The sequence below is a fragment of the Sapajus apella genome, unplaced genomic scaffold (genome assembly GCF_009761245.1).
Source record: "Sapajus apella isolate SASKATOON/1434 unplaced genomic scaffold, GSC_monkey_1.0 scaffold52, whole genome shotgun sequence".
In the NCBI taxonomy this organism is placed as follows: Eukaryota; Metazoa; Chordata; class Mammalia; order Primates; family Cebidae; genus Sapajus; species Sapajus apella.
In genome coordinates, this window is record NW_022436992.1 from 12,637,800 (window position 1) to 12,645,091 (window position 7,292).

Below are 7,292 nucleotides of genomic sequence, written 5' to 3' on the forward strand. Positions count from 1 at the left end.
CTATATATCCATTCATCCCTTTATTTGTGCACTTTTCTTTCCATTGCTTAGCTCCATTTCCCTTCCCCCACATGCAATTATTTTGATATTTTAGGTATGTATCCTTCTTTTGTATATTTTCTGGTATAATGTCCATTTTTTTTGGAGATGTGTTTTAAAATTGTATATGTTTAATTCAGTTTCTGCTTTTCTCAGCATTTTTAAGATCTAGCCATCTTGCTATCTGTATGCCTGGACTATTGCTTTTAACTGCTTCAGATGTATCTGACACATTTTACTAATCCAGTTCTTAAGAGATGGATAACCAGATTGCTTCCAACTGTCAACTGCCAAAGCAACTCCATATGTATATGAGAATTCTAGGGGGGATGCCTAGCCAGATACAGAATGGCGAAGTTTTCAGAATGTCTGCATCAACCTATGTACTAACCAGTGGCACATGACAATTCCTAAATCCCTCATCCCCAACACCACCTGACACTGTCTAGATGTTTAATATTTTCCAAGTCTAACAATTTAAATGTATTTTCTGGTAATTAGTCTTTTAATTTGCTTCTCCAAGTACCATTAATTTGGCTACTTATATGCTCCTTAGCCTTTTGGATTTAGTGTTTGTGTTGGTTTTCTCAGGGGGTTCTTTTGCCTAATAATTTGTGCTTTGGAGATTTTGTTTGAAAATTGAAGACAAAGTTGGGAGCAGTGGCACATGCCTGTAATCCCTCCAGAGACTGAGGCCGGAGAATTGCCCAAGAGTTTGAGGCTGCAGTGAGCGATAATTGTGCCTTGAATTTCAGCATGGGCAACAGAGTGAAATCCCATTTCAAAAAAAAATTATTTCACAGAGTTTTGCTTTCCACATTCCATGTCTGTCTGTTTGATTATAGCCAAAATAGGGAGTGTGATGTGGCATCTCATTATGACTTGCATTTTCCCAACAACCAATAATGTTGACCACTTTTCATGTGCTTATTGGCATTGATAATGGAGAAATGTCTGTTCAAATCTTTTGCCCATTTAAAAAATTGGGTTATTTGCCTTTCTTCACTTTATTTTAAAGTCCCATTCTTGACTGAAAATTCTTCCAATCCTGGTATCGCCAGAAGCTTCAGGATTGGACAGATACTCTCCCTACCAGTATCAGCATCAAAAGTCCCCCCGATAAGGCTATTCCTTCTCCCTCTATCACTCCTTTTCCTGATCCTAGGAAGGAAAACTGGGATACCTACGACACGTTCTATTAAGTACCACCAGGAAGGGCCCTGATTCACCATACAGAATAGAGGTCCTCCAATGGTATTCTTAAAGAATTCTGGCGTTGACCAGGCACAGTGGCTCATGCCTGTAATCTCAGCACTTTGGGAGGCCAAGGCAGGCGGATCACGAGGCCAGGAGTTCAAGACCAGCCTAACCAACATAGTGAAATCCTGTATCTACTAAAAATACAAAAATTAGCTGGGCGTGGTGGCGCATGCCTGTAATCACAGCTACTCAGGAGGCTAGGGCAGGAGAATTGCTTGAACCCAGGAGGCAAATGTTGCAGTGAGCTGAGGTTTCACCACTGCATTGCAGCCTGGGTGACAGAGCAAGACTCTATCTCAAAGAAAAAAAAAAAAAAATCCTGGAATCCTCAAGCCAGATCAAGGTTTTCTGCAGCCAAAGTAGTATAAGTCTAAAGTCATTTCCTAGTCTTTCAGAGAAAAAAATTAATGACTAAATTTTCTAATTTTAACTCTTTTTCCTGGAATTTTTACTTCAACCTGAAGCACCTATTTTTACTTGCTTATGATAGAAATTAATATAACATGATGCTTGACTTATCAAAAATTATATATTATATTTGCAAAGTACAAATATCATTATTTCATTATGTTTTGCAGAAAACACAAGGACCCTAGATGCTGAACAATTTTGAGGACCATAAATGCAAGAAATAGAAAGGACTTAGAAGACATTACTGTCCTTCACAAAGCTTGGCACCACTGCTCCCCGCAGGCACTCAAGCTGAAACATCATTGACCAACCAGCATCACTTTCTAGAATATTTGCTATGCTGTCTTTTCATCTCCATCTTATCTGCTATCGCCCAGGTCCAGGGCCCCTAATTCCCCCTCCTGGGCTACTGTAATAAGCCCTAACTGGTGTCCTTGCCTGCAGCCTCTACACTGTTACTGTGTAGTGAATCACATTTGCAGTTAATCAATATTATAATCAATTACTTCAGTGTCTGCTTTCCCTGGAGACTAACTCCATCAAAGAAGGGATGGTGCCCATCCTGTTCAACACTGCATCTGTAATGCCCAGAACAATGGCATGAGACTGGAAAGGTACTGGGTCAATGAAAGACTAAATAAAGAACAAACCAATAATTTTGAACTGCAAAAGCACATATCACACAACTCCAATGACCGTCCTCTCTACCTCCACAGCAGACAAGACAAAAGTCCATACTCCCCAGCTTGGCACACAAGGCCCTCCTTGACTTGACCTGTCTACTACTCCTTGCTTGTCTCAGCCACTCCCTTCCTTGAATTTTATGTATCAAAATATTTTGGAAAATTCCATACTCTTTATCTCCTCTATGTCTCTGCTCACTTCCTTGTGCCTGGAATGTCCTTACCCAATACTCCATCCTCTATCTGCTTTTCACCAAACTCTTTTCTCCCTTTTAAAAGTGTAGAAAACACTGTCCCTGGTGTTCTACCACACAGATTTATCAAAGCTAAACATTTTGCCGCATTTACTCCAACTTTTCTTTAAGAAATAAAGCTGCAGTTGAACTTCCTTCTTCAATCCATCCCCTTCTATTTTTCTTCAGAGGCATCTGTTATCTTACTTTTGGTGTTAACCATTCACATATGTACATTTCATATTTTAAATTGGGATTTTAAAAGACCCCCCACCCCCCAGTGACTCTAATGTTTTAGTCTAGATGAAGAATCCAAAGTCCAGAGAGGTCAAGACTTGCATGAGGTCACTTAGCAAGGTAAGACCAAGATAACGCATGAGCCCAGGACTCCTGTCTCTTAGGTCTTGTTTTCCCATGCACCATGGTGCATCTTTCAGACAATGTGTACGGATCCTTTTGCAGTTCATAAGTGTGATGATTGGGTTTTCATGCTCATGTGTAAGATGTGCTTCCCTCAAACCTTGCTATAATGTCAGCACAGTATCTATCTGACATGAAAAAAATAAAAATAAAAATTTTTTAAATGGGCTAGGTGCGGTGGCTCACGCCTGTAATCCCAGCACTTTGGGAGGCTGACAGGTGGGTCACTTGAGGTCAGGCATTCGAGACCAGCCTGACCAACATGGTGAAACCCTATCTCTACTGAAAATACAAAAATTAGACAGGCACGGTGGCGGACGCCTGTAATCCCAGCTACTCGGGAAGCTGAGGTGGGAGATCGCTTGAACCTAGAAGGCAAAGATTGCAGTTAGCCAAGATTGCGCCACTGCACTCCTGCCTGGGTGAGAAAGCTGGACTTCATCTCCAAAAAAAAAAAAAAAAATTTAATGTATATAAATGAAATTGATACCATACGCTATGTCTCAGAGATAGTGCTAGACTTAAATATATATGTGTATATATATGTGTGTGTGTGTGTGTGTGTGTGTGTGTGTATAAATATGTGTGTGCATGTATATATATATATATATATGTATATTATATACGTTCATTCAACCCTCCCTCTAGAGAAAAGATTCAGAGAAGAGGTGAAGTTACCTTCTCTATGTTACCCAGCTAGCAGGTAGCAGAGGTAAAATTGGCCCCCCAGGGCTGTCTGACTTCTAATGCTGCCCTCTAGTGGGGACAGTATGGGAAAGGCATGAGTTTTGAAAGCAGAAACCTCTAAGTTTGTGTCTGGTTTCTCCACTTGCTGCCCAGAGAATCCTGGGTAAGTTAAGCTCATTTAAAGTACCATTTATTGAATCTCTACTAAGCACCAGCAATCTTTACACATCACTTCATTTAATACCCACAACCACATTCAAAGTGTAATACAATTATTTTGTCTCCATTTTCTGAGGGAGAAATTGAGACTCAGGGAGGGCACACCATTAACAAGGAGCAAAGCCTGAAGCAGGACTCAGGATCACCAGCTCCAGAGACTGTGCCCCGAAATATGCTCAGTATGTTTTTTTTTTCTCTCTCCTGGCTTAAGTGTTTTTTAAATTTCATTTTTGAATTTATCATGTAGTTTGTATATAACATATCTGATTAAAGTCTTGTAGACAAAATATACAAAAACCTCTTAAAACTTGATAAGAAAACAAATACTCAAATTAAAAATGAACAAGAGATCTGAACACACGCTTTATTAAAGAAGATATACAGATGGAAAATAAGCATAGGAAAAGATGTTCAATGTCATTTGTCATTAGAAAAATGCAAATTAAAACCACAATGAGATACCATTATATACCTATTAAAATGGTTAAAATCCATAAATCTGAAACCAAAGACAAAGATGCAGAGAAATAAGAACTCTCATATTTTCTTAGTGGGAATACAAAATGGTATAATCACTTTGGAAAACATTTAACAGTCCTCAAAATGTTAAACATAGTTACCTTATGACTAGCAATTCCATTCCTATGTGTATAACCAACAGAATTGAAAATATATGTTCACACACACACACAAAATGTATAAAATGTTCATAGCAATGGGCATGGTGGCACAGGTCTGAAGTCTCAGCTACTTGGGAGGCTGAGGCAAAAGGATCCCTTGAGCCCAGGAGTTCCAAGTCACAGTGTGTTATGATTATGTTTGTGAATAGCCATTGCATTCCAGCTTGGGCAATACAGAAGAACCCCATCTCCAAAAAAATAAGAAATGAAATGTCCATCACATCATTATTCACAACAGCCAAAAAGTGGAAATAACCCAAATGTTCATCAACTTATGAATGAATACATATAATGTGGCCTATTCATGCAATGGCATATTAGGTGATAAAAAAAGAATAAAGTACTCATACCTGCCACAGCATGTATGAACCCATAGAACCAAAATTCTATGAACCCATAGAACCAAAATTCTATGCTAAGTGAAAGAAGCCATTTACTAAAGGCTACATGTTGGATTATTCCATGTATATGAAATGTCCATAATAGGCAAATCCACAGGGCCAGAAAGTTTGCCAGGGGATTGGGGGAGAAGATAAGTAACAGGGACTGCTAGTGGGTGTGGGATATCTTTATGGGGTTAAGAAAATATTCTAAATTTAGAGAGTGGTGATAGTTGCACAACCTAGGAAATATACTAAAAATCATTAATGGTAGACTCTAAATGAGTACATTGTATTGTATATGAATTATACATCTATTTAGATAAAGTTATTAAAAATATAAAGTTGTAAAAAATGAAGTAAGGGCAACAAATATTGAAATCAATGATGCAGAACCAGAGTTCTAGGGCAGGTAGAAGTGTATTTTTGGTGCAAGCAGCGAGGTCATCCTGGCAGAGGTACTCTTACTCAAAAGATTGTTTTAATAACCTATTTAAGAACGACTTGGGGCAGGAAAAAATAAAATGGCTTGTGACCAGATTGGCTGTTTTCAAATAAACATGTGAAGGACTGAGAGCAGGTATAATGTCTACACATCAGAAACAACTACAAAAAACCCTATATACATTCTGGTAAAATATATGACCATCAAGACAAAGTGCTAAAAGTTTTTAAGCAGAAGGTGATTAAAAAACAAAAGCAACCAGGAATCAAATTGACATCTGACTTCTGAATAGCAACACCAGAAGCAAAAAGACAATGGAATAATGTTTTTGAATTTTTAAAGTAACCTGAAACCATACAAACTCCTAGAAGAGGGCAAAATTGTAAAGTGTCATGACATTGGTCTTGGTAATGTTTTGGGGGTGGGGGTATGACACTAAAAACCCAGGCAACAAAAGCAAAAATGGACAAGTGGGACTATATTAGACTAAGAAGCTTCTGGGATTGGTGCAGGGGTTTGCACCTGTAAGCCCAACATTTTGGGGGGACAAGGTGGGTAGATTGCTTGCGCTTAGGAGTTTGAGACCAGGCTACACAACATGGCAAAATCTTGTCCCTACAAAAAGTACAAAAACTTAGCTGGGCGTAGTGCCCTACCTGTGATCCCAGCTACTTGGGAAGCTGAGGTGAGAGGGTTGCTTGAGCCTGGGAGGTTGAATCTGACGTGAGCTGAGGAGCCGAGTGTGTGCCACTGCACTTCAGCCTGGGCGACGGAGCCAGACTCTGACTCAAAAAGAAAAAAGCTTCTACACAGCAAAGAAAATAATAAACACAATGTTAATCATCAAGGAAATGCAAACCAAAGCCACAATGAGATATCACCTTACACCTGTTAGGAGATCTGTTATAAAAAAAAAAAAATAAAGAAAATAACAGATGTTGGTGAGGATGTGGAGAAAACCGGAACCCCTTTGTCCTTCTGGTGGAAATGTAGAATGGTGCAGCCACTACGGAATACAGTATGGAGATTCTTCAAAAAATAAAAAGTAGAACTACCTTGAGACCTAGCAATCTCACTTCTAGGCATTTATGCAAAAACATTAAAATCAGGATCTCAAAGAGATATTTGCATTCCCATGTTCATTGCAGCATATTCACAATATCCAAGTGGTAGAAGCAATCCAAATGTCCACCAAGAGATAAGTAGACAAAGAAAATGTGGTATGCACATATAGTGGAATATTATACAGCCTGAATAAAGAAGGTCCTGTCACATGCTAAACATGGATGAACTTTAAGGCCTGAGGCTAAGTGAAATAAGCAGTCACAGAATACAAATGGTGCACAATTCCACTTATATGAGATACAAGATGTGAAGATGATGGGTCTGTCAGGTGAGCCTGTTGACTGATACCTACCACTCAGTGTTAGAAAGAGGTACCAGGCCATCCATTTTCCAAGCTCTGCTTATGTATTTTTATTTTTTCATTTTTAGAGACAAGACCTCCTCATTTGGTTGCCCAAGCTGGTCTCAAACTCGTGGCCTCAGTCGATCCTCCTACCTCGGCCTCTCACAGTGCTGAGAGTACAGGCATGAACCACTATGCCTGGCCTTCTGCTTATGTACTGAAGAACTTTCATACCTTGAAGAACTTTTATGTTCAAAAACTGACATGATGAAAATGCCTTTTTAAAAATTGGAGTATTTCTAAAGTATAACATAGTCTAATAAGAAAATAAAACAAGACAACTGAACATATTTTAAAATTTTTAAGAAAAAAGTTTAAATTTAGAATGTTATATCTAATCATATTGCTATTTCAATGTAAAAACAAA

The 7,292-nt window shown here is 38.7% G+C and overlaps 1 non-coding gene across 1 annotated transcript; it reads left to right on the forward strand.

Moving 5' to 3' along the window:
• The first annotated feature begins 3,076 nt into the window (after positions 1-3,076).
• LOC116527052 lies at positions 3,077-3,180 on the forward strand. The gene has a single exon (XR_004258364.1). It is a non-coding gene; the product is annotated as a small nucleolar RNA U13 (small nucleolar RNA).
• Positions 3,181-7,292: the final 4,112 nt, after the last annotated feature.